This window comes from Ovis aries, chromosome 2 (assembly GCF_016772045.2).
Source record: "Ovis aries strain OAR_USU_Benz2616 breed Rambouillet chromosome 2, ARS-UI_Ramb_v3.0, whole genome shotgun sequence".
In the NCBI taxonomy this organism is placed as follows: domain Eukaryota; kingdom Metazoa; phylum Chordata; class Mammalia; order Artiodactyla; family Bovidae; genus Ovis; species Ovis aries.
The window spans coordinates 235,602,369-235,629,528 of record NC_056055.1 but is presented as its reverse complement, the minus strand read 5'-3'; the positions used below and the strand labels follow the sequence as shown (position 1 = coordinate 235,629,528).

General features: G+C 42.8%; 1 long non-coding RNA gene across 2 annotated transcripts; it reads right to left on the bottom strand.

The window, feature by feature from the left end:
• Positions 1-1,292: 1,292 nt before the first annotated feature.
• LOC132659238 (uncharacterized) lies at positions 1,293-19,015 on the bottom strand. 2 transcript variants are annotated; one of them, XR_009599443.1, is made up of 5 exons: positions 18,526-19,015; positions 17,805-17,905; positions 14,675-16,557; positions 7,596-7,711; positions 1,293-5,482 (listed from the first exon to the last, which is right to left on the bottom strand). It is a non-coding gene; the product is annotated as an uncharacterized LOC132659238 (long non-coding RNA). The 2 variants fall into 2 exon arrangements; XR_009599442.1 differs by having other exon boundaries at positions 14,675-15,013.
• Positions 19,016-27,160: the final 8,145 nt, after the last annotated feature.

Sequence of the window (27,160 nt, the reverse complement as noted above, 5' to 3'; positions counted from 1 at the left end):
GATCTAGTGCCCTGACCAAGGTTCTAACCTGGGGCCCCTGCATTGGGAGAGCAGAATCTTAGCCGCTGGACCACCAGGGAAGTCCCTGCAGTGGTCCTCTTAATACCAAGGTCAAGGACATGCCTCCGGCTTCCAGGGGACTGAGCCTGCCTTCTTTGATTGATTGATTTATTATTTTTGGCTGTGCTAGGTCTTCGTTTTTGCTCACAGGCTTTCTTTAGTTGCGGTGTGCGTGAGCCCCACTTCTTCACAAAGACACAGACATACGGAACTTGGATGGCCCGCAACCCCCAGGCCATACACCCTGCATTGTTTCTCCCCTTGTTCCCTTTCTGGGACAGTCCAGTCAGGCTGTAGCCCCTCCCCTATTTCTGACGTTGGGATAGATACAGAATTGAATTACGATAACATTAACAAAAATACACAATCCCATCACTTAGCAGTCCTCGGGGCAGGAGGATAGTGCAGAGATCGCTGCAAGAGATCAAGAGCCCAGGGCCAGGGCACCACATGCAAAGGTTTTCCTCCCAGCCACCTGCAATCTGTGCACCTGAAAGGAAAGGAAATCGTGTTCTTCTGCACAAAAGAAGGAAGACTAGGTGGTCTTCTCAGGCCAGAAAACCTGGAGGACTGGTACCACGAGGCAGGGGCACTGACCCAGCGGCTTCTAGGATGAGATGCTGCCTCTGGATCCTCATCTCCTGGATTCAGATCTCAGCTCCACCACTGGGGAACTCTGGGCAAACCCCTTAGTTTTCCTGGTGTGTGTATTTATTTGTTTGTCTGCATATTCACAGCACTCTTGCCTGCAGACAATGGGGTCCACTCTGGCCAATTTAAGTAGAAAGGGAATTTAATTAGGGATGTTAGGCTCATTGGACGATGGAGAACTCAGCTCTAGATCCAGCTCAGGAGCATCTCCAAGAAGCACACAGCAGAACTGAGCTGATGGGGGAACTGTTGTTGCCATCGCAAACCCCGGGACCAGTCCTGCCTTGGCCACCATCCAGGCCAGCAAAAGGTGTACCCCACACACAGCTGCTCCCACACAGCCTATCTTCTGGTTGATATCTCAGGAGGATGAGTGTGATTGGAGGAAAGTAGATCACATGCCTATACCCTACGAGGGGAGATGACTTCTGCTTTGGGAAGGAGAAACTTAAGATATAAAGGCTTGTCAATATGTAGAAAGGAATTGTTTTAACTGTTAGTCAGTAATGAATGATAAACTTTCAGTATATCTGTCTTATCTGCTTCCCCCTACCTTGAACAAAAGCTCCGTGAAGCAGGTATTATCTTGAACGTCTTGCTTTTTTTATTATTTAATGTATTTATTTTTAATTGAAGGATAATTGCTTTGCAGTATTGCATTGATTTCTAGCAAACATCAACATGAATCAGTCATACGTTTACCCATGTCCCCTCTCACTTGAACATCCCTTCCACCTCCCCTCCCTCTGGGTTGTTACGGAGCCCCAGTTTGAGTTCCTTGAATGTCTTGTTCACCTCTGTATCTCTAACACCTAACATGGAGCCTGTGAAGAATACACAGATTAAATAAAGTATGGGCAATGAAAGAACACCTGTACTTTGAGGCTACTGGCCAAATTACAGTCTCTGGTTGGGGAGGGGTACAGCTTCATGCTTTTGGGAAAGCTACTCCTTTTCTTTTTTAAAAAATAATTTAAATTTTGACTGTGCCATGTCTTCATTGCTGCACAGGTTTTTCTCTAGTTATAGTGCGAAGGTTTCTCATTGCTGTGGCTTCTCTTGTTGTGCATGGGCTCTAGGGTGCGCAGGCTTCAGTAATTGCGGCCTCCAGACAGATTCTTCACCACTGAGCCACCAGGGAAGCCCCAGAGCTGCTCCTTCTTTGTGGAATACCCGTTCCTCCCATCCATGGGATTCTCCAGGCTAGAGTACTGGAGTGGGTTGCCATTGCCTTCTCCATAGCAGCTTAGCAGCATTCCTCCCCAGCCCCTTACCTGATGGTGGAGGTATCTTCATCTCTCATTTCTCAGTCTTGTCTCACCTCCTCCTGGAGGCCTTCTTTGATTTACAGCCCCATCCCTTACCACTACCATTATCACCACTGTCACCACCCTGGGGATGCCCTGGGGTAGTGGTTAAGAAGGCAAGCTTTACAGCCTGGCTGCTGCTGCTAAATCACTTCAGTCGTGTCCGACTCTGTGCGACCCCATAGACGGCAGCCCACCAGGCTCCCCCAGGCTTGCCTGGGATTCTCCAGGCAAGAATACTGGAGTGGGTTGCCATTTCCTTCTCCAATGCATGAAAGTGAAAAGTGAGAGTGAAGTCGCTCAGTCGTGTCCAACTCTTAGCGAACCCATGGACCACAGCCCACCAGGCTCCTTCGTCCATGGGATTTTCCAGGCACGAGTACTGGAAATGCCAGTACAAAAACTAGCAAGGTGGCTGATTTCAAATACTGGCTTCAGCTCTTTCTAGCTGCTGGAGCTTGGGTAAGTCTTGTAATCATTCTGAGGATCATTTTCCTCATCTATAAAAAGGGGTAATAATAGTTTTTAAGTCTCAGAGTTGTGCTGCTTCAATGAGAGAGTAAAAGCAAATTCTCAGAACAGGGCCTGTTGCAGAGAAACAACTCAGACCACTGCTGATGCTGGAGCTGGTGCAACCCTTCTGTTCATGATAAGGCAGCATCATGATTGTGTTCATGCCTGTAACATCAACTTAACTGAGACCTTCTGGAAATCAAGAACTGGGGTAACTTTTCCTCCCTTGCCCCATATCTTTCCATGCGGTTCATCTACCATGCGGTGTTTGTTGGGTAACTGATGAACTCAACCAAAGAAATCACAAGCGCAAAGGAGGCTTTCCTGATGATCCAGTAGTTAAGAATCCACCTTGAAATGCAGGGGATGCCAGTTTGACCCCTGGTCCCAGAAGATCCCACATGCCACAGGGCAGCTAAGTCCGTGCGCCACAACTGCTGAGCCCGTATGTCACCGATTCTGCAGCCAGTGCGCCCAGAGCCCATGCTCTACGAGAGAAGCCACCGAATGAGAACCCAAGCACCACAATTAGAGAGTAGCCCCCATTCTCCACAACTATTGGAAGCCTGGGAGCGGCAATAGGGCCCAGTGCAGCCAAAAATAAAATAAACAAAGATCTTCTAAAAAACACAAAAACTGATAGATGAAACACTAAGTTTTTCTATTAGAAAACAACTAAAATGAAATGAACCCAGAGAGAGGGGAAAATGGCAAATAGTTAGTGCCTTCATTATGTAAAGATTTCGTACACAGCGATAAAAAATATCAGAGTAGCTAAGACAGATCTGGACAAAGGTCACGAGCAGGCAATTCAGGTGAGGAAACAGAGGAGTAAGTAAACATGGAGGAATAGTCAACTTTCTGCAGGAGAAATAAAAATGAGATACCAATGAAAGCAACAATAATACAGAATACAGAATTCGATGTGGAATTATTTAGACACTGAAACACGTCCACTGAAAAAAGTGGGAAAATGGTTACGTAAATAATGACACATTGATTCAATGGCACATCCACCATGAAATAATCATGAACACGTTGAAACAAGTGCTTAGGAAACAGTAAGTTTACAAGCAGAGTGCAAAATTAAATTTCAAGCATGATCACAAGTGCAAAATGTTCATATGGACTTGATGAAAGCTTGGCAGAAGCTTTCTGAAAATTTAAAGAAAATGAAAACCGTTGCCTTCATAGCAAAAAAAAAAAAAAAAAAAACACTTTAGTGAGTATCCACCAGACCCCAGACACTATGCCTAAGGAATCCCACAAACCTGATCTCACTCACATCCCCAATTGTCCTCAAATAATCCCCATGAGGAAGGTGTTGTTCCCCTTTACAGTTTAGGCAGCTAATGCAGAGAGAGGGCCAATAGCCTGCCCAAGGTGGCACAGCCAGGAATCGGCAGGCTGCCAAGCCTGGTGTGCTGGACTCTAAGCCCAGGCCTCTTTCCAGCACATCAGATGTGTAAGATGGATGGGGTCCAGTGGCTTCTCTTTCTTTTTAAACATTGCCTTTAGTGCTGTTTAAATGTCATGTGTGCGATCAAAACACAATTAAAAGAACAACCAAAGCTGTCTCAGGCAGCTTAGCCCTGGTCCCTCCGAGAGTTCTGTGGACCAGTGCCCCACCCTGCCACTGGCTGATGCCCATGGTTTTGCCCAAACAATACCAGGAAAAAAAACCTTGCTGACTCTTCTGTCCCTCTTCACTGGATTAAAAACCCCTGGGAGGCACCTGGCCTTTCCTCACTAAGACCTTCCTTCCCACCCAAGGTATCTCAGGAACTCTGGCTACCCCTGCAATGGGGATCCCATTACTAATGTCAGAATTTCAAAAGGCCAAATGGGAATTGTGCTTTCACCCTGAACAAAGCCTCGTGGGCTACTGAAGTGTCCCGTGTCACTGCTTGAACGGTATTAGGGCAACATGGGGGAAGATAACGGAGTGTCCTGACTCCGAGCACCAGGAGGAAAGGTGCTGAGCACTGGAGACTTGATAGGGCAGAGGAAAGGCAAAGAAGGATGATTCAGAGTCTTGAAGAAGGAAAGATGCTGGGCTTTCAGAAGGAAATGAAACCAAAGAGTTCACTGTGGACAGAGTGGAGAACATTGAAAATGAGGCCAGAGAGGTTAACAAAGGCTCATCCCGTGAATCCTGTAGGCTCAGCAGCCAATCACTGTAGAGGAGAGAAGTGAGGTTATTCACGATGCAGTTGGAATGTCCTATTTGAAAAAGTTGGTCCTTCCCCACTTCTCCTGCCATAAAGCAACAAGAAGGAGAAAAATGAGGCAAAGGCCATCTTTGAGGAAACCGGGAGAAATCTGAAATGGAAGCAGATAAAAGCAAGGAAGCTCGGAACAGAGCTTCAGGGGGAAGTAGAGAATTCATTTTTCAGAGTGATATGGTAACAAAAGGAAATTGCCCAAAAAGTTCATCCGAATTTTTTCATAATATCTTATGAATAACTTTTTGGCCAACCCCATACAATGTCACAGAAATGGAAGTCAAGCTGAAAGTAACACAAAAGAGAAAAGGCTTTGCTGAAACACGGTAAGGGAGGAGAAATTATAAAGTGAGAAACCTGAAATGAAAAGGTTTTTTGTTTTTTTTTTAAGTTTAACTGATGAAATAAAATGACAAAGAGAAGCCATATGTACATAACAGAAGAAGTAAACCAAAACAATGGCATCAAACAATATTATTGCAAGATACAGTTCAAGGACATATTTTAGGGGGAAAAGAGACATTGAAAAGCTAATGAGACCCATGAAAACTGACTCAAAATGATCCATACCAAATATATTCTAAGAAAGCAGTGGGATTTCCAAAGTTCAGAAAGAATCCTTTGGGCAACTCCATGAAAGGGAACAAATCACATACAAGGTGGGGAAATAAGGCTGACCTCTGACTCGGCGGCAGAATCCAGCGTTGGAATTCAATAGAGCACCACCTACAACGTCAGCAAGGAGAGAAAGTGTGACTCAGGAATTTTATTTTCAGCTGAAGTGTTGAGCCAGCATAAAGGCAGAAGACAACATTTTTGAACACATGTGGGAGTTTGGAGGCTGAAGCAAAGCCATCTAGATTTGTTAGAAGAAGGGGATTTTTTTTTCCTTTTGGTGATCCAGAATCTTAGGGTTCATTTATGTGTTTGTACAGGCTTCCCAGGTGGCGCTAGTGGTAAGAACCTGCCTGCCAATGCAGGAGACATAAGAGACGCTGGTTCGATCCCTGGGTTGGGAAGATCCTCTACAGGCAGCCCACTCCAGTACTCTTGCCTGGAGAATATTCCATGGACAGAGGAGCCTGGTGGGCTACAGTCCACAGGGTCAGGCCACAAAGAGTTGGACGCGACTGAGGTGACTCAGCATGCGTGTGTTTGTGCAACAGATACTTAAAGATTCTTGCATGTGTTGGGGCCTGTGCCTCAGAGTCTTATGCATGTAAGCCTTGTGCATAAAAGAGTCTGATGTTAAGTGCTAGAGAGGGTAGGAGGAGAGCCTCCTTGGAGAAGTGAGCTGGCCTTGGACAGATGAGTGGGAGTACATGAAAGGGAGGGTGTCCCAGACAGAGGGAAGATCATTATACAAAGGCAGGCAGGCATAAAGGCACAGGAAAAACAGTCTAAATTATAATTCAAGATGCCATCAAGGGGGTGTTCTAGGATGTTCAGGCATTTGGAATGAATGTGTGAACTCTGAAGATCTGAGATTGGGAAAGGGTAAGAGGCCTTTAACATTGGTCTTTTTTTGGGGAAAAAAAAAAAAACTTTACTGCCTTAGGCAGTGTGGAGTCCTGGGGTGGTTGAAACATGAAAACCATTGTTTAGTTGCAAGAAGAAAGAGATCAGTTCTGTGAGGACTCAGATTTCACCATTCCCACAGTTTCTTAAGCTAGTGTTCATACTGGATGGAGCACATTCTATCTCTTCTAAAGTCAGGAACAAGACAACATTGCCCACTCTTACTGCTTTTGTTCCGTGTTGCATTGGAAGTTCTGACCAGCACAGAAAGAAGAAAAATAAAAGCTTAAGGATTACCGTAAACATCTGAATACTGTTCAAGCACAAGGAATGTGCTTGTATATTTCCTTATTTTGCATCTTTATCTTTTCCCTGGAGTTTTAAAATATCTTTCCTTTGTTCTTGCCCTTATTATTAAGAATTTCCCCAACAACTGTGTAAGATTGGTCTTCTTATCCCCATTTTTGAGATGGAGAAGGAAGGGTAGACAAAGTCCAGTCGATACACAGTAGAGCTAGGGTTCTTCTCTAGCTTAGTGGGACGACTCTATCAACTCCTAGGCTGGCTGTACTCAGAGATAAAAGACATGCTGGGGAGACAATGGTGTAGTCAGGGTATGACTCAGTTATTTGAACTTCACAGAGTTCACAAAGAGGAGGATGGTTGCAGGACATTCCAAAAGGCACCTGATTGGTGAAGATTCTATGAAAAGATGGATGGAAAGCTTCCCTGGTGGCTCAGTGGTAAAGAATGCTCCTGCCAATGCAGGAGACACAGGTTCAATCCCTGATCCAGGAAGATGCCACATATAAGCCCGTGTGCCACAACTACCGAGCCAACACTCTGCAACTACTGAAGCCCACTCACCTAGAGCTCTTACTCCACAACAAGAGAGACCACTGCAAGGAGAAGCCTGCTCACCGCAACTAGAGAAAGCCTGCGCACAGCAAGGAAGACCCAGCATAGCCATAAATAAATTAAAATTTTTTAAAAAGAAAAGACAGATGGAGGGCCAGCCACCCTGGCCAACATTCAATTCCCCAAAGGGACCAAGCAACCTCTCCCCAGCCTCAAAACTTTTGCACACACTGTCCTTGTGTCTAGAATGCTTTCCCTGCTCTTCATGTGTCTGGCTCCTCCTCAGCCTTCAGGGCACCACTTTGTTCCCCTCCACAGAGAGCTTCCCCGCTTACTTTTCATCTCTATTTCCCTGGGTTGCTCAAGGTTTTGTTACCAAGTCAGGCTCCCTCCTCCCTGGGGAGGCTGCCTCTAGAAGGCTCCCTAGGCCTCACGCAAGGAAGCCCTGGGTGGTCTCTCTCACCAGGTCATCAGATTGGCCCATTCCTGTAGAGGTCCCAGGCTGGGTGCTGGAAGATGCCATCCTGAGCTCTTGCAACAGGAAATAAAGCACTTCGCCAATTCCTTGTTATTGGGCACCTGCAAGCAGAGAACTTCTTTTGAACACAAACAAGAACCCTTCAGGGGCTTCCTCATCTCCTTCTCTAAACCCCACATCTAATCATCAACTTATTTAATAAATTTCTTGAGAGCATCCCACGTTCCAGACCTGTGACACACAGGGAGGGTGACTCACTGCACAAGAGCACACAGGACAAGGACAAGTTGGGATCAAGATGCAACATACACCCAGCCACGAAGATAGGGGCTCACAGAGCTATGAGCTCACAGGCATCAAAAGGATGCCTTTTTCAAATTCCCTGGAGAGGACTGGACAGGCTAGCAGCAACCCTGCACATTTATGAATGTGCAGTTCGAGATGGAGCCTACCCATGTGGAATTACAGTCCAGTGGGAGACAGACAAATAATTAAACAGCTGAATATATAATTAGTAAAGTGAAAGTGCTAGTCGCTCAGTCGTGTCCGACTTGTTGTGACCCCATGGACTGTAGCCTGCCAGGCTTCTCTGTCCATGGGATTCTCCGTCCATGGGATTCTCCAGTTAAGAATACTGGAGTGGATGGCTGTTCCTTTCTCCAGGGGATCTTCCTGACCCAGGGATCAAACCTGGGTGTCCTGCATTGTAAGTGGACTTTTTACCACCTGAGCCATCAGGGAAGCATTCACACTTATTTTTCTCATGAAGACTCTAGGCTTCTGAGAAGCTAAGCAACTGGCCCAAGGCCACTCAGTTAGTGAGTGGCAGTCAGGGTTCAAACTCAGGTCTCCTGGTTTCAAAGTCACAATCTGCTCTGCAAAGTGAAAGAGGCATTTTAGCTATATCAGCATTAATGATGAGCATCAGTGCCGACCTCCAGCCTCTGCATTTCTCCCTCTTCCTGGCCTTTTGATGACAAACTCGGGTCTCTCTGATCCTGAAGGTCGACCATCCTCTTGCCCTTGCCATCTCTTCAGCTCAGCTCGCTTGAATTCGCCTGTTGCCTATTGCAGAGGCTTTTGGTGAAATGAATCGTGTAATTTTTACTTCCTGCCTCATGTGTCTTTTGGACCCCGTCATTCATCTGAGGGGCTAGGCTGGGGATAGACCTAAGTGACAGCCCTGTGCTACACTCGTGATTCCATTCACAATGGGAACTAAAGCCACTATATATCTGGGACTAAGCTGCTGTGAATGAAATTATAAAACTTTACCGAAGGACATAAAAGGAGATCTGAATAAGTGGAGAGACACATCGTGTCCCTGGATGGAAAGACTCGGTATTATAAAGATGTCACTTCCCCCCTAAGTCACCTATAAATTTCATCTAATTTTAATCAAAATATCGAAGTTTTTTTTCAATGGAATTTGACAAGCTAATTCTTAGGTTAAACTGGAAGAAAAGATATACAGAAAATACACACAAATAAAAAACAATTTTAGAATTTTTACTGTGGTAACATATACATAACATAAAACTTATCATTTTAATCATTTTTAAGTGTATAGTTTAGTGGCATTAAGTACAGTCACATTGTTATACAGCCATCACCACCATCCATCTCTGGAATTATTCTATCATCCCAAATTGAGATTCTGTACCTACTAAACAATAACTCCCCATCTCTTTCCTTCTCCCACAAGAAAAAAATTTAATGAATAAAACTAAGGGACAACTGCCAGTCCAGAAATAAAAATACTTATAAAACAAGGGAAATTCTATCTATCTATCACAAGTGTACCATTTCAAATCCATAGGGGAAATTCAGACTATTTAATCAATGGCATGAGGACAAATGACTGTCCAATTTGAAAACCACAAAATTTGAACTCCACCTCACACCAGACACACGCACAAAGTACCTTTGATTTAAAGAACTACATGTAAAACACAAACCTCATAAACCATTGGAAGAAAAGTGGGAAAGGTGGATAGATTTGACTGCACAGAAACATTTCACTTCTGAATGACAGAAGACTATGGGAGCAAAGTGAAAAGACATGTAACAGCCTGGAAAACAAACCTGTCATTGACATGCAGGAAGGCAACACAAGCACATCTCGAAATAACTATCCTTTTATTTTCCCCACTTCCTCACGTCAATCAGAGGTCCCACTCTACCTCCAGGAGAATGAGTGCTTTCATAGCAGGAATACAAAGAGAAGGAAACAGCCAACGTTCAGATGTCATTGTTTTTTAACTTCCCAGATAGTCTGCTGAAGCTCACATCAGAAACCACACGTTTGAAAGGCAGAGCCTTTGATTTGCAAGAGACTGCTTTTGCCGAGAGAAGAAAATGTTCTTGAAAATCGAAAGGGAAGGTCCTGAAGGAAGCTGGAGGCAGAGTTTATGCGTTAACTATAGATGGAAAAGAGAACAGAGACAACCCAGATCACGTGCCATCTGGGGAAGTAAATGGGGTCACTGAGCTGGGAGAGGGGTAAGGAGCGGGAGGAGGCATGACCTTGGAAGAGGTCGGTGGGTAGGGGCCTGGGATGAGGGAACTTGACGTGTGGGACCACAAGGAGGGGAAGGGAGTCAGTGCCCAGAGACTGCTAAGCCCTCTCCATCACCACTACCAGGGGGCTTTCTGGGCACTGGACCATCACCAGCAGATCTTCTGTGGCCACTTAAGTGGGCACCAGAGGCCACCTTGGCCGAAGGGCCACATTAGTCGACTCTTCACTGACCAACCTGGGCCTTCATTGGCCGCTGTGTGGAGTGCTCAGCGGGAGTGATGGCTACCCTTGTCCTGAGTAGCACCCTTGTCCTGCTCAACTTTGCTGAGCAGCCCCGTCTACACTTACCCTTATTAATGCATTCCTTTTTCAAACAGTTCAGGACATTCACCAGGCTCCCAAATCAGGGGATGGGATCTTCAGCTCGCATAGAAGAGGTCAGTCAGTTCAGTTCAGTTCAATCACTCAGTCGTGTCCAACTCTTTGTGACCCCATGGACTGCAGCGTGCCAGGCCTCCCTGTCCATCACCAACTCCTGGAGTTTACTCAAACTCATGTCCATCGAGTCAGTGATGCCATCCAACCATCTCATCTGCCGTCATCCCCTTCTCCTCCCACCTTCAATCTTTCCCAGCATCAGGGTCTTTTCAGATGAGTCAGTTGTTCGCATCAGGTGACCAAAGTATTGGAGTTTCAGCTTCAACATCGGTCCTTACAATGAACATTCAGGATTGATTTCCTTTAGGGTGGACTAGTTGGATCCCCTTGCAGTCCATGGGATTCTCAAAAGTTTTCTCCAACATTGCAGTTCAAAAGCATCAATTCTTCAGCATTCAGCCTTCTTTATGGTCCAACTCTCACATCCATACATGACCACTGGAAAAACCATAACTTTGACTAGATGGACTTTTGTTGGCAAAATAATGTCTCTCTTTTTTAATATGCTATCTAGGTTGGTCATAGCTTTTCTTCCAAGGAGGAAGTGTCTTTTAATTTCATGGCTGCAGTCACCATCTGCAGTGAGTTTGGAGCTCAAAGGAATAAAGTCTGTCACTTTTTCCACTGTTTCCCCATCTATTTGCCATGAAGTGATGGGACCAGATACCATGATCTTAGCTTTCTGAATGTTGAGTTTTAAGCCAACTTTTTCATGCTCCTCTTTCACTTTCATCAAGAGGCTCTTTAGTTCTTCTTCGCTTTCTGCCTTAAGGGTGGTGTCATCTGCATATCTGAGGTTATTGATATTTCTCCTGGCAATTTTGGTTCCAGCTTGTGCTTCACCCAGCCAGGGATTTCGCATGATGTACTCTGCATATAAGTTAAATAAGCAGGGTGACAAAATACAACCTTGACGTACTCCTTTCCCTATTTGGAATTAGTCTGTTGGTCTGTGTCCAGTTCTAACTGTTGGTTCTTGACCTGCATACAGATTTCTCAAGAGGCAGGTCAGGTGGTCTGGTGTTCCCATCTCTTTCAGAATTTTCCAGACTTTGTTGTGATCCACACAGTCAAAGGCTTTGACGTAGTCAATAAAACAGAAGTAGATGTTTTTCCGGAATTCTCCTGCCTTTTCAGTGATTCATTGGATGTTGGCAATTTGATCTCTGGTTCCTCTGCCTTTTCTAAATCCAGCTTGAACATCTGGAAGTTCATGGTTCACATATTGCTGAAGCCTGCCTTGGAGAATTTTGAGCATTACTTTACTAGCATGTGAGATGAGTGCAATTGTGCAGTAGTTTGAGCATTCTTTGGCATTGCCTTTCTTTGGAATTGGAATGAAAACTGACCTTTTCCAGTTCTGTGGCCACTGCTGAGTTTTCCAAATTTGCTGGCATATTGAGTGCAGCACTTTCACAGCATCATCTTTCAGGATTTGAAATAGCTCAACTGGGATTCCATCCACTAGCTTTGTTTATAGTGATGCTTCCTAAGGCCCACTTGACTTCACATTCCAGGATGTCTGGCTCTAGGTGAGTGATCACACCATCGTGATTATCTGGGTCATTAAGATCTTTTTTTTGTATAGTTCTGTGTATTCTTGCCACCTCTTCTTAATATCTTCTGCTTCTGTTAAGTCCATATAATTTCTGTCTTTTAGTGTGCCCATCTTTGCATGAAATGTTCCCTTGGTATCTCTAATTTTCTTGAAGAGCTCTCTAGTATTTCCCATTCCATTGTTTTCCTCTATTTCTTTGCATTGATCATGAGTAAGGCTTTCTTATTTCTCCTTGCTATTCATATAGAAAAGGTGGTAGTAGGGAAATGAAGACTTCCTGCAACCTATATGTGACTAGAACCAAATAATGGTAAAAAAATACCCTGGCTAAATAGATCCACAATATACAAAGATCTCCTATAAACCAATAAAAAATAGACTAGTAATCCAATAGAAAAACAGGCAACGGATATGAAAAATAAGATTCACAGAGAAATACAAACATCCAATAAGTATTGATACATGAAAAGATGTTCAGTATCAGTTCTAATTAGGGAAATGCAAATTAAAACAGCACTAACATACATTTTCCTTAGCAAATTGGCAAAAATTAAAAAGTCAGATAAGGAGACAGAGCACAGTCATGTGCCCTTGATGGAGGTATTCACTGGCGAAGTTTAGTAAAGGGTAATCTGGCAATTCCATAGAAATTTTAAATGTGTATACCTTTAAATCCAGGAATTCCACTTCAATCAAATGTTCCTCTAGAGGATGGTTGAGAAGATCATCGATAAAATGTGTGCAGTAGAGCTGTTCTGCAACATCGTTGTTAGAGTGAAAAATTGGGTAGCAAATTGGGAGGGCAGCTGTCACTGTTTAGATGGGTTGGTCACAGCAGGTTTGGCCAAGAAAGTGACCCTTGAGTAAACCCTTAAAGGAGGTGAGAACTGATCCATGCAGACTTTTGGGGAAAAAAAACGTTTCAGGCAGTGGGGTTAACCAATGTGAAGATCTGAGGCTGGAGCACACCTAGCAGGTTCAGGAAAGCGAGACTGTCATTGTGCTTGGAGAAGAGGGACAGTGTCCAGGAGGTGGGAACCTTCAGGGTTCCCCTCATAGGCCATCTTAAAGGCATTGTGGGTTTTGCTGTGACATTGGAAACCACTGGAGGGATTTATTATTAAAATAAAAAAGCAACATATTACATTAAAAGTATAGGATGATATGGGGCTTCCATGGTGGTTCAGTGGTTAAAGAATCCACCTGCCAGTGCAGGAGATGCGGGTTGATTCCTGGATCGGGAAGATCCTCCTGGAGAAGGAAATGGCAACCCACTCTGATATTCTTGCCTGGAAAATCGCATGGACAGAGGAGCCTGGCGGACGAGAGTCTGTGGGGTAGCAAGGGAGTCAGACACAACGAAGTGACTAAACAACAACAACAAAATAGGAAGATACGCTTAAAAACTCATTTTGTAAAGACTGAAAGGAAATAACCAAATTGACCACAGCTGTTGAGTCAAATGAAGGGATTGTTAATTTTTCCCTCTCTCTAACTTTTAATATCTTTACGGTATGTTTACAATCTAAAATTTTTATAAGAGTTTTGTTTTTTTTTTTTAAAGTGGCTCCTGTTTGAAAAGCAGAAAACTATCCTGAAGGAGGAGGAAGGACACAGAGCCATGAAGAGTTCCGGGTGGAGGCCCAAGGCCTGACAGAGGCAGAAATGGGACCTGTGGTCGGGAACCAGGCATCGGGGTGGGAAAGCAAGGAAGAGACAGTGACAGATGGAGAGCTGGGGAAGAGTGAGGCTGAGAGAGCCTGAGAGATGAGAGATGGCGACCAGAACAGGGGCAGGGTCTTAACAGGATCCAGGCCAGGGACCAGAGACAAAGCACCTGCCTGGACCTATGGAGGGGCTCAGCCTCACTATAACCCCACCAAGCCCTCAATACCCCTGTCAACCCCAGAGTTCCAGGTGCCTGACCCAGGCAGCTGAGCAGCAGCCCATCCTCCAGCCTCTTTTCACCATCTCAGGAGGTGCCGCAGGGCTGCTGGGCTGATCTTAAACAGGAAAGTGACATGTTTGAACTTGAACGTTCACAGAGCCCATGTCTGTGAGGAGGAAATGAGCTGCACCCAGCACAGAAACTCTGAGCACCACCTGCTGTTACAAGTGCCTTCACACTCCCCCCTCCACACACACACACGCACACACACACGCATCACACATCACAGCCTGCTTTCACAGGGGAAATTCTGGTACCTGGTGAGGACCAGAGGTATCTACAGGAGGTACCCAGTAGCAGGGGTAGCAAAAGGCATTTGTTTTTGAGAACACATGAGAATTTGCCAATATGCTTCCAGACAACGATGGTGTCCCTCCCCACAACCCTTTGGCCCGCTGACTCCTGGCAGCTGGGGAGCCAGTTTTGTGTACCTCACCCTGCCACCCCTGGGCTCTGTGGCTTCCCTGGGCTTTCTGCTTTGCTGGGGAAAGCCACTCAGCCTTCCAGCAGGCACAGTTTGGAAATGCAGAAAGCTGATGCCCTGAGAGTAACCTTCTGCCGTGAAGTGCACGATAAACACCTCAGCTCTCTGGTCTTACCAGGCACAACTCCAAAGCCTGCTTCTCGTGGGTCCTCAGAGGGGCCCCAGTGGTATTGGGCCTGTTGCTCACCAGGGTAACTAGCTCAGAGAACAGCATGTTGAAGAAGTCATTTGTCCTGTAGCGTGTCCTCCATTCTGGATCTGTCTGCCTTCATCTATGTGTATCATTCATCTCATTCCTCCTCATGGAGTTCCTGTCACTAGAAGTCAACTCTTGCAGCAGGACACAAAGCAGCTGGAGCTGATGCCTGGCTAGATCCTCTTGGTCAATCCTAGACTCCACTTGCAGACGTGCTATACCAATGCCCTGCTGAGTCTTGCACACTGAGGGCATTCTCTGGGGTAGTAATACAACAGAAGTGAAATTTAAAAATTGTTTTTATTTGTGTGTGCATGTATTATTTATTTATGGCTGCACTGGGTCTTCATCACTGCCCACAGGCTTCCTCTAGCTGTGGCAAGCGAGAGCTACTCTAGTTGCGGTGCTCGGGTTTCTCCTTGGCGGGGAGGGTGGTTCTCTTGGAGCAGAGCACAAGCTCTAGGATGCTCAGGTTTCAGTAGTTTGGTCCACGGGCTTAGTTGCCCCATGATATGTGGAAACTTCCCGGACCAGGGATTGAACCTGTGTCCCTAGCATTGGCAGGCAGATTCTTAATCAGGGAGGTTCCCAGGAGTAATCTTTGACCAAGCAGGATGGGAGCTGGTGGCTCAACATTCTAGCTTGCTTGCCTCTCAGAGGAGGTTTCTAGCACTGCCTGCATAGCATTTCAGAGGGTCCCCAGAGAAACTGGGACCCAGTGTCTAAGTGATATGCTCATTAATTCACTTTGTATTGGATTTCTGCCTTCCTGGCCTTACCTCCCCAAGCTCCCATAAAGGTACTTTCTGTGATCATCTCCCAAATAAGCTACTTGTGCTCAGATCCTTTTCCTATGGTCTGCCTTTTTGAGGGAATCCAAGCAAAGGCAGATACTTGACAGGCAGGGCTATGCGTGTCACATGACATTGTAGCAGGAAACACACACAGTGATACTAAGATTAACCAGTGGGCTCAGGGGGTGACAATCTGATCCCTCCATCATAAAACTCCCTGTCAACTTTTAGTATAATAATTTCATCCGTCGGTGATTATTGCCTGAACCCATTATTTTATTAAGGGCTGTAAAAAAGATGATTTTCTAATCCTATCAATCCTTGCACATTTATTACTTGGAATTTTTTATAGGGAACTTTCTCTCATAAACTAGGGCTTTTAAGTTGAGATGAAATAGTAGAAAAATGACAGGATAAAGGCCTAATTCTTTCCTTTTCATGGCTAATCCTCAGGATGAGGAATTATGCCCTGGTTACCTCCAATGGTATTTAATGATATTTGGTTGATTTGAAGCCTTCTTTCTCTGAGTATCAATAGGGATATATAAATGTTTATTTAGTCAATGTGTTTCATTCATTATCTTGCTTTTCTTTTCGGCTCCTATACATCCTTTGGACATGACCCCCTTATTCTTTGACAATGTCCTTGCTTTCTGGCCCAACAAGATTTCCCAGACTCATCTTGTCTATTTCCTGCCGCAGATCTGGAATTAGCCAGTCTCCAAGGAACTGAGATTTTTGGTAGTTGGAGGACACAATCTGGGCTCTAGATATGCTCATTGATAAAGGGTTATCATTGCTGCCAACATTTTCAGTGGACAGAACTGGAAAATATATACTTTAGAACAGAAAAATAAAAGGATTGCAAGTTTCTGCTATTATTTCCAACTCAAATGTAACATTTTAAGGTTTTTACTTAACTTCTTTGGTCTTATCCTCATATCTCTTTTCTCGAATCCACTGAAGATCTTAGATTCCAGTCCATCATCATTATTTATTTGCATTATCCTGTGATTTATATAAACTAGTTTCAGAAATAATGCCAGTATTTTTACTAACAGAAAGACTTCCAAATGAAACGTTAAGATTTCTTTGCAGTTCTTTTTGACCTTCAAAAATGTTTCTTTACGGATTTCCCTGGTGGCCTAGTGGCTAAGACTCTGAGCCCCAGTAAAGAGGGCCTGGGTTCAGTTCCCTGGTCAGGGAACTAGATCCAGAATGCTGCAACAGAGACTCAGAACAGCTAAGTCAATAATTAAAATAGCAACTAAAAAAGATTAATTTTTTAAAAAGATACAGTAGCTATGTTGTTTCGTAAAGCCCATTGGAACACTAGAGCAATCATTTTTACTGACTTGGTTATATCACTAACTTGATATACATTCAAGGTCCTTCGTTTCAGGTTGCTTTCAAATTCTAGAGATGCTTTTCTTCTCCTTTCCTTTTGATTTAATCTTATTTTTGAATGTGGAAAATATTTATCTGATTCTGAAGTCAAAACCACACAACAGTCTATGTGTAAGAAAATATCCCTTCCACCACTGTCCCTCTGCTCTATTCTTTCCCACAAAAGTCATCATTTTCAAGGGTTTTTTATATGTTTGTTTATTCTTTTACTATTTTTTTGCAAATATAAACAATTTGTATACATATTTATAACTCTTCCTGCCCCATTGTTACACAGAAAATAGCATCCTAGATATTCAGTTCTACAAAGTTGTGCTTTTTCACTTAGCAATACATCTGGAGATCACGCCATTGCAGTGACCTTCCACATTTCCTATTACAGCCAGAGAATATTCCACTGTGTGAATGGACCACAGCTGATTCAGCCAGTCTCCTAATGATGGGCATTTGGATTGGTTCCAACCTTTTGTATCTCAAATAATGCCACAATGAATAACCTTGTGCAATAAATCATTTTAGCATTTTTTCCAGTGTGTCTTTAGGTTAAAATACTAGAACTGGGATTGCTGGATTAAAGGGTGAATGCATAACCAATCAGGTATTTTTAAGAAGTATCTTCAAGTTCCCCTCCCAAAGAGTTGTACTGTTTCACATTCTCCCTGATAACCAGTTTTCAATCATTCATTCAATAAATACATATTGAAGCCCTGAACAAGATAAACATGGTCCCTGCACTGAAGAGCTTAGTCTGGTAAGGAAGAGAAAGTAACAGATGGTGGCACAAATAATCATTCTTGATGTATTAAGAAGTATCAGTTCTGGAAGAGTTTACGACAAGAAGTCCTAACCTGATTTGCAGGGTCAGGAAGATTTCCCTGAGGAATAATATCTGAGCTGAATCTGATGAACAAGTAAGAATTAGCCAGGAAAAGTTGATGGAAGACAATACCTGGTAAAGAGGAAATAAAAACAGAAATTATAATAATCAAATTAAGGGAAAGAGAAACCCATTGTAGCAAAACCTATGGGGTACAGTGATCTTTATTCAGAAGATAATTTATAACTTCAAATTATTTTACTGTTAAAAAAAACTGCTGAATGCAAATAAGCTGAATATGCAACCTAAGGCCTAGAGAAATTACAAAATGAAGGAAAGTTGAAGAAAATGAATAAAAATAAAATTAAAAATGAATGAAGTAGCAAAGAAAGAAATAAAAAGGAGTTGAAAGGATAAACTAAAGTTGGGTTTTCAAAAACATTTTTTAAAGTACAAAATCACTAGCAAGCCTAATTAAGTATAACACACACATGTATACATATATGAATATAGAAGCGGCTAAGGGAATTTAAAAATAACATAATAACATCATGGCAACTAATGTGCAGATTCACAGGAAGATGGCAATCTATCAAAACAAATTACCAGAATTGTCTCTAGTAGAAGTAGAAAAGCTGAACTGACCAATAAGCAAAGATTTTAAAGACTATTAAAGAACTACCATTAAAACATGGCATAGGTCTCTCTCTCCCTCCCTCCCTCACAGACTCTCTCCCTCTCCCTCTCTCTACCTTTATTCTTATGTTGGTTCCATGCCTTCAGGTCACATACTCTCTTTGTGACGAGAAAGAAATCCACTGACATCCTCAGGGGCAACCTCACTGACAGCCTGCACCTCATTCCCTCGTGAAACATAAGAAAGAATAACATCCATCTTGCTAATTATAATAATAATAGTAATAATAATAGCAACAATAATAAAAACTCCCAGCTGATTGGCCAACTTCAGTCACGGGTCCATCAGTCACAGGATTGGCCTGGCCCAGGCCATGCTTCACCTCTCCATGGCTTAATGCCTGGGGCACCACGTTCGGTGAAGTGAAGTCGCTCAGTCGTGTCCGACTCTTTGCGACCCCATGGACTGTAGCCTACCAGGCTTCTCCATCCATGGGATTCTCCATGCAAGAGTACTGGAGTGGGCTGCCATTTCCTTCTCCAGGGGATCTTCCCGACCCAGAGATCGAACCCAGGTCTCCCGCAATGCAAGCAGGTGCTTTACCCTCTGAGCCACCGTTTGGTAACTCTACCCAGATCACGTGGAGCTGGGAGGAGTTATGCAAAGAAATAAAAGCCAGTGGAGGACTACAGTCCACTGTAGGTGCTCCAGAACTTTCAGACAGTGAAAACAGGAAGGAACAAGTGGCATGTGCAATAAATTGGAAAGTGGCATGATGAATGGTGACCTTGTATCAGACAAAGCCATATAGTATAGCTAAAATTTAACCGGCTATCATCTCAAATATCATCTATTTAACATTTGACAAACATCTGCGGAACACTCACCTTGCTCCAGGCACTGTTTTAGATATTGGGGAATCAGTAAAGAACAAAAGACACAGAGTATCCAAAAATGTGTCTTCATGAAGCTTATGTTTGGTCTGTAGAGTTATGTGACCATAAGAACATGACAGAAAGAACAATCCCATCCAGTTCAAAGGTCTTTCCTGTAAAATGGAAAATCATGTTTACATATCTTAAGAGGAAAAAAGAAAGCAAAATTCAGCCTCAACCTGAATGGTCGTGCGCTTTTTTTTTTTTTTTTTTTTGCTGCACCAGTGAAAGCGAGGAGTCCTAACCACTGAACCACCAAGGAATTCCTGGGAGTACATTCTTTGGGGAGTAAAAAGAGTTAGATAATATAAGGAACTTGAATCCCGGAAATAGCCTACTTAGACGTTCCCATGTTTTAAGTCTCAAAGAGGCAATTCAGTGTTGTTTTTAGGAACAAGGATTGTTGGTTCAAATCCCAGCCTCACCACTCACTGGCTGGGTGACCTGGGACAGATTCCTTATCTTCTCTGTGTCTCAGGTTCCTCATCTATAAGAAGTAAATAAAACATGTACTTTTCTAATGGAATTGGTCATTTAAAAAGTATTTCCTGAGTTCCCACCAAATGCCAGGCATCATTCTAGGCATTTAGGAGACACTGGGGAACAAAACATCATGAAGTTAACTTCCCCACCTGGTGGGGTTTTCAGGATCTGTAAGACAGCTCCCAGGATATGGCTCAGAATATCATGTATAGCCCTTGAGAAGGAACTAAAAGTCCTTGACTACGTTTAAGGAGTACAGTATTGTTATTCGATCTCCTTTGACTGTTTTCCTTTGTTTGCACATGTTCTCATTTCTCTGATTAAACTTATGCTTTGGCTGAAGTTTTTCCACAGACAAAAGGCAGGCTGAGGACACGGGGGTTGGGGGTAGGGATTACAGTGTCCTAATCCATTATATGTATTATGTTGAGCACAGAATGTCAGTGGGCGAGGCAGAAGCAGGGAGACCAACGAGGAAGCTATTGCAACAATCCAAGTGATAGGTGATGGTTCACACAAGGGTGAGGAAGTGGAGATAAGAAACAATGGCCAAATTCTGGGTATATATATATTTTTTTTCTGGGTATATTTTGATGGCAGAACCAGTGGAATTTCCCAGTTGGAAAGAGAGGAATCCAGGGTTTTCAGTCTGAGAAACTAGAAGGATGCTCATCAACTGAGGTAGGGTGGAGGGGGTGGGGACTTGGGTGGAACAGTCTTTGGGAATGAGGGAAAGATCAGGAATTCAGTTTTGAATGTGTTCAGTTTAAGATGTCTGCTAGACCCCCAGTATAAATATTGAGTAAATATGTGGCTGGATACGTGAGCATGTAGTTAAAAAGGGAGTTCTGGGAAGACAATATAACTTGGGATTCATGGGTGTGTAAATAAATGTATTAAGACCATGGACCTGGAATGGGAGCATCAGGGGAATGAGAAGACACAGGGAAGAGAGGAACAAGGCCCAAGCCTGCAGCACTCGATGTGAGAGAAGAGAAGAGAGACGAACCACGAAAGAGACAGAGTTGGGATGAGCAGTGAGGAAGGAGGACACACCAGAAGCAAGGAGGTCCTAGAAGTGGTGTCTTCAGGAAGACAGTGATTAGTTGTGTCAAATGCTGCTGATGGGTCCGAAAAGATGAACAAAAGTGGAGTACTGGGAGAGAAGGATGTCCGGGAACAGGTTGAGAGGAGAGGAGTAGAGATCAAGGGCAACAACGCTTTAGAGGAATTTGGTTGCAAAAGTGAAATTTTTTTTTTAATGGGCTAATCTGAGACTTCCTTGGTGGTCCAGGGGTTGAGGATCCCCCTTCCCATGGAGGAAGCACAGGTTTGATCCCTGATCAGGAACCAAGATCCCACATGCACTGCAACCAAGATCCCACATGGACAACTAGTCCCATGCACTGTAACTACGAAACCCTTGAGCCACAACTAAGACCCGTTGCAAGCCAAACAAATATTTAAAATGAAAAAATAAAAAAGCAAAATGGGCTGATAGTTAGCAGAGAAAATATGGCTTTTAAAGAAGATTTGTTTTTGTCTTACTTTGTAAGATGGGCCTGTTTCTGATGGAAATAATCCAGTGAATCATTGCGAGACAGGTCACTGACTGAGACTGATGTGGGGAGGAGGTTGAAACAGAATGTATGAAATAGTCACTTATAAGCATGTGAGAGTGAAGGGTCCATTGCCATACAGTGTGACTGACAGGCAGCCTTCAGGGCCCACTTGAAGTCTGTGGTCAAGAATTGGTGAGAATTAAATGAGCTAATACATAATATATGAAAAGCACTTAGAACAGAATTTGGCACATAGAAAATGCAATGTATTAGCTATTATTGTTTAAAATGAAGTGCCGAAAGGTCTAAGAGAATTAGAACTATAGCATTAATAATGCTGTGATAAGATGAAATCTACTCATATTTGGTATTTTATGTGTTTGGAAGGTTTAAGAGCACTTGGTCTATTAGAATGACAAATTAACTGTGTAACTCTAGCATAAATGTGTAATGGAGTAATTGATTAAGATGTATGATTGTCAGAAATTTTACTAAACTAACGCACAATGCTGGAACATCAAAGTGAGTTTTTGGCTCACCATATTTATTAGTTTAATTTTCTAGATTGATAAGAATTATTTTGCACTTACGAAGGTTTTGTTTGTTAAGTGAGAAAATTTGAATGCTTAAAAAGAAGTCAAATCTATTTAAATTTATCAACGCAGTTTTATGTTGGTGAAGGTGTTTAATTAACTGAGCTCATAAACAGGATCAAACATTATTCAAAGTCTCCTTAAAAATTATTCTTAAAATGTGTTCAGGTTATAAATAGAATAATAAGGTTTGTAAGCTGAACATAAAAGCCTGAGAAAGAACCAAAGTCTAAGAACCTGTAATTTTAATAAACTGACTCCATTTTTAAAACCCAAAATAGACCTTTTAAATAGTCTTCTCTGCAGACAAAAGTCATCCTCAAGGGCACCAGAGAACAGTATCAACAAATCCCAGGGACAGCTGCTGCTTGTGGGAGAAGCGATCAGAGCCGAAGACAAAATACCTTGCTGGGGAGGGTCCTGTAGAGAACTGAGCGCCATGAGTGGGCACGCGGTGGAGAAGGAAGGGAACGGGGGTGGAAGGAATGGAAGGAGAGAGAGGATGCTTGCCCAGCTAGGATGGAAGTTGAGAAAGGCTGAGTCTTCAAGGCAACTGGGAGGTGTGAGTGAAGTCGAGAAAGGCTATCTCAGGTATGAGATTTCTTCATGTGAACCCCTTTTACATTACTCAGGACGCGTCAGTACAAATGGAAATTGCTTTTTTTTTGGTGGCTGAACAGCCTTTGTGCGAATGCAGTCCCAGGTCACAATGGACCCACACGTAGGGCCTGGCTTAGGAGAATCTGAGGTCTCCAGGCAGAAAGTTGACTGTTGCAATGATCCCTGCAACTGTTTGCTGGCAAAAGCTGCTGAACTTGAAAGGCACATGAGACACGGGTGCCAGAGAGGGGCTCCTGCTGTGGGCAGAGATATTTTCTGAGGCTTTTCTTCAGCGTGGAAGGAGTCATCTTCAGGACCATTTTCCCTTTGCCTTATTTCTGGTTCATCCGATAGCCTCTGGGTTTTGTTTTGTTCCAGTTTGGTTTTCAGATGTTGTCTGTTTAGTGTTTACTATGCGTCAGGCATTGTCGTCAGTTCTATCCACAATCATCTTGTTAAAACTCTCTTAAGAAACTGGAGATGACGGGGCGGAGGGAAGGATGCCCAAGGTCGCTGGCTAGTTAGCCTCGCCCTCCAGCCCAGACTTTTCCACCACGCCGCAGTGTCTTTCACTGATGAGGTTTGGCTCCCAGAGACCTTGACACCAGGCTTAATGATGGCAAGTCTGAACCTCATTCTCCTAAGGTATCACAAGGGAATGATGCCACCTACATATCAGGCAGTTACGTCAATTAACAGGGATAATTGTATCAGGCGAAAGAGAAAGAAGGAAATATTCCTGGTTTTCTTTACAAAACCCCTGTCCTCTAAACTCAAGGACAGTGGAGCAAAGGAAGAGAATAGAACAACTTCACTTACTCATACTGATGCAAAACTGCTGAAGAAAATTGTGGCACAATGAGAAATGTGATATTTCTTGGGCAACTAAGCTATACACTGAGTTTATACTTTTAAAAATATTAACAAAGAGGACTAATAGTGTGTTAAAAGAGGAATATGCTGTGATCAAGAGGTATTTATTATAGGAATGTTAGGATAGTGCAATATTAATGTCTATTAATACAATTTATTCTGAAAAATAGACCAAAATATTGGTTTAAAAGGAAAATATAGCTCTTGGGGGTATTGTTTACAGAAATAAAAAGAGATAAATCAATATTAGAAAATTTATGAATATAATCTATCTTATTAATAAGTAGAAAAAGAAAATTATATAATATTATTAAAAGATAATGAAAATATATTTGATATATTTTATATCCATAACTAACTATCTTAAATCTTAGTAAAACAGAAGTGATACCTTCAAAGGATTATTTTTTTTTAAATGTCTCAAACCAAATTTAAGCACTGTGCTTCATAATGAAGCTCTAAATATAAAGAAAAATCAGAAATTATATCATGACTCTTCATTAATGGAGTTCTGAAAATACTTATTAATTTGATTAGGGAAACACATGAAAAAGAGTGTAAATATTAGAAAAGAGTAGGCAAAGTAATCATTATTTAGAGTTAATATGATTATTTATCTGGAAATCCCCATAAAATCCATTAAAAATATTGAGTCCAGCCTAGAGATTATCATACTAAGAGAAGTAACTCAGAAAGAGAAAGACAAATACCATATGATATCATTTACTTGTGGAATGTAAAATACTGTGGGATGTAAAATGAACACGCCTATGAAACAAAAAAAGACTCACAGATATAGAGAACATACTTGCAGTTGCCAAGGTGAGGCAGAGGGTGGTGGGTAGAATTGGGAGTTTGGGATTAGCAGATTCAAACTACTACATATAGGATGGATAAGCAACAAGGTCTTACTGTATAGCACAGGGACCTATATTCAGTAAAGTGAAGTAAAGTGTTAGTTGCTTAGTCATGTTCAACTCTTTGCAACTCCATGGACTCTTCTGTCCATGGAATTTTCCAGGCAAGAGCACTGGAGTAGGTTGCCATTTCCTTCTCCAGGGGATCTTCCCTACCCAGGGATCGAACCCGGGTCTCCAGCGTTGCAGGCAGATTATTTACTGTCTGAGCCACCAGGAGAACCCAATATCTTGTGACAAGTCATAATGGAAAAGAATATGAAAAAGAATGTATGTATATGTATAACTGAATCACTTTGCTGTATAGCAGAAATTAACACAACATTGTAAATCGACTATACTGCGATACAAATTTTAAAAAACTATACTTCAATAAAATAAATCTAAAAATAAATTGAGTCCCAGAACATGGCCAGTTTACAAAATAAGTATACAAGAATCAAATAAAAAGCAGTTAGAAATTACAATGGGGAGGAGTTCCATTCACAATATCAGTAAAAACATAAAGTAACTAGAAATACTTTCTGGCGGAAAAAAGTCTATTGAGGATCATGGAAGAGAACTTGGAAACTTCTTAAATAGAAACACTCAATATTTAAAATCCAACTATTTTCCTCAAATTAATGCAAAAATTCACACATTCAAACTAAAATCCCCAAAGACCTTATCTTCAAATTTAACAAAGCAATTTTGATGGCAATTTGAAGAATAAAGCTATAATAATATCCATGGAAAGTCTGAAAAATAAGAGAAAGGACTTGCCCATCCATTAAAATATTACCTTTTAGAAGTTAAAACAGTATGGTACTGGCAGAGATGTTTTTAATTGTGCCTGGGATTTTGTATTAATCAGGTATGACAGGGTGATAGATGCAAGCACAACTGCCTTTGAAAGAAGAGTTTATTATTTACAGTTCCCAAGAGGAATGGGCATGCCAGGCCATGCCAGGACAGGTAAGGAAGAAATCCAGGTAGGTCAGGAGGAAGGAGGAACAGGAAACCACAGGCCAGGTCCTTTATTGTGGTTTTCATGGGGTAAACAACTTAAACAGGTTTAAGATTGATCAGTCTGAAAAATTTCAGCTGCTCTGGGAATGGTCCCTAGTTGTCTGGTACATGACCCTAGGGTGATTTAGGGCAGGGAGAATGCCGGCCTGGTGAGAGAGGTAGATAGAGAATGTGATGGTGGATGTGGGTTTTGGATTGGTTGCTTTGCATGTTGTTGCTGTTCAGTTGCTGAGTCATGTCCAACTCTTTGTGACCTCATGGACTGCAGTATGCCAGGCTCCTCACTCCATTATATCCTGGAATTTGCTCAAATTCATGTCCAACTCTTCCATCCATACATGACTACTGGAAAAACCATAGCCTTGACTAGACGGACCTTCGTCAGCAAAGTAATGTCTCTGCTTTTTCATATGCTGTCTAGGTTTGTTACAGCTTTCCTTCCAAGGAGCAAGCATCTCTTAATTTCATGGCTGCAGGCACTGTCTGCTGTGTTTCTAGAGCCCAAGAAAAGAAAATCTGTACTGCCTCCACTTTGTCCCCTTCTATTTGCCACGAAGTAATGGGACCAGTCAAGGCTATGGTTTTTCCAGTAGTCATGTATGGATGTGAGAGTTGGACTGTGAAGAAGGCTGAGCGCTGAAGAATTGATGCTTTTGAGCTGTGGTGTTGGAGAAGACTCTTGAGAGTCCCTTAGACTGCAAGGAGATCCAACCAGTCCATTCTGAAGGAGATCAACCCTGGGATTTCTTTGGAAGGAATGATGCTAAAGCTGAAACTCCAGTACTTTGACCACCTCATGCGAAGAGTTGACTCATTGGAAAAGATTGTGATGCTGGGAGGGATTGTGGGCAGGAGGAGAAGGGGACGACAGAGGATGAGATGGCTGGATGGCATCACGGACTCGATGGACGTGAGTCTGAGTGAACTCCGGGAGCTGGTGATGGACAGGGAGGCCTGAGATTCATGGGGTCGCAAAGAGTTGGACACGACTGAGCGACTGAACTGAACTGAACTGAATGGGACCAGATGCCATGATCTTAATTTTTTTAATGCTGTGTTTTAAGCCAGCTTTTTCACTCTCCTTTGCATATGTGTGCTTGCAGGCAACTTGTGTTTACCATCTCTAGGAGTTAGCCTCTCTAGCCCTGGGAGAGGCAGTCTCTTCAGGATTAATAAGACCCCAAGATGTCAGAGCATCCTGAAATATAGAAAAAAAAGTTTTTAAATGATCAGTAGAACACAGTAGACAAATGACAATGAAACAGAATAGAAAGATGGGACCAAAGTATGTAAAATAATTTTATATGAGGGAATTCCTTGGCAGTCCAGTGGTTCCCTCGTGGCTCAGATGGTAAAGCATTTGACTACAATGTGGGAGACCCAGGTTTGATCCCTGGGTTGGGAAGATCCTCTAGAGAAGGAAATGGCAACCCACTCCAGTGCTGTTGCCTTGAAAATCCCATGGACGGGGGAGCATGGTGGGCTGCAGTCCACGGGGTTGCAGAGTTGGACACGACTGAGCGATTTCACTTTCACTTTCCAGTGGTTAGGACTTGGTGCTTCCACTGCAAGGGGCCTGGGTTCCATCCCTGGTTGGGGAACTAATTTCCTGAAGCCACATGGCATGGCAAAAAAAAAAAAAAAAAATTGATGTGATAAAGATAGTTTTCTAAATCATGATAAATTGTTAGATTATTCAATGAGTAGTGCTGGAACAACTTCCTAACCATTTAGGAAAAAATTAAATTAGAACTGTATCTCACAAAATAAACATGAGAT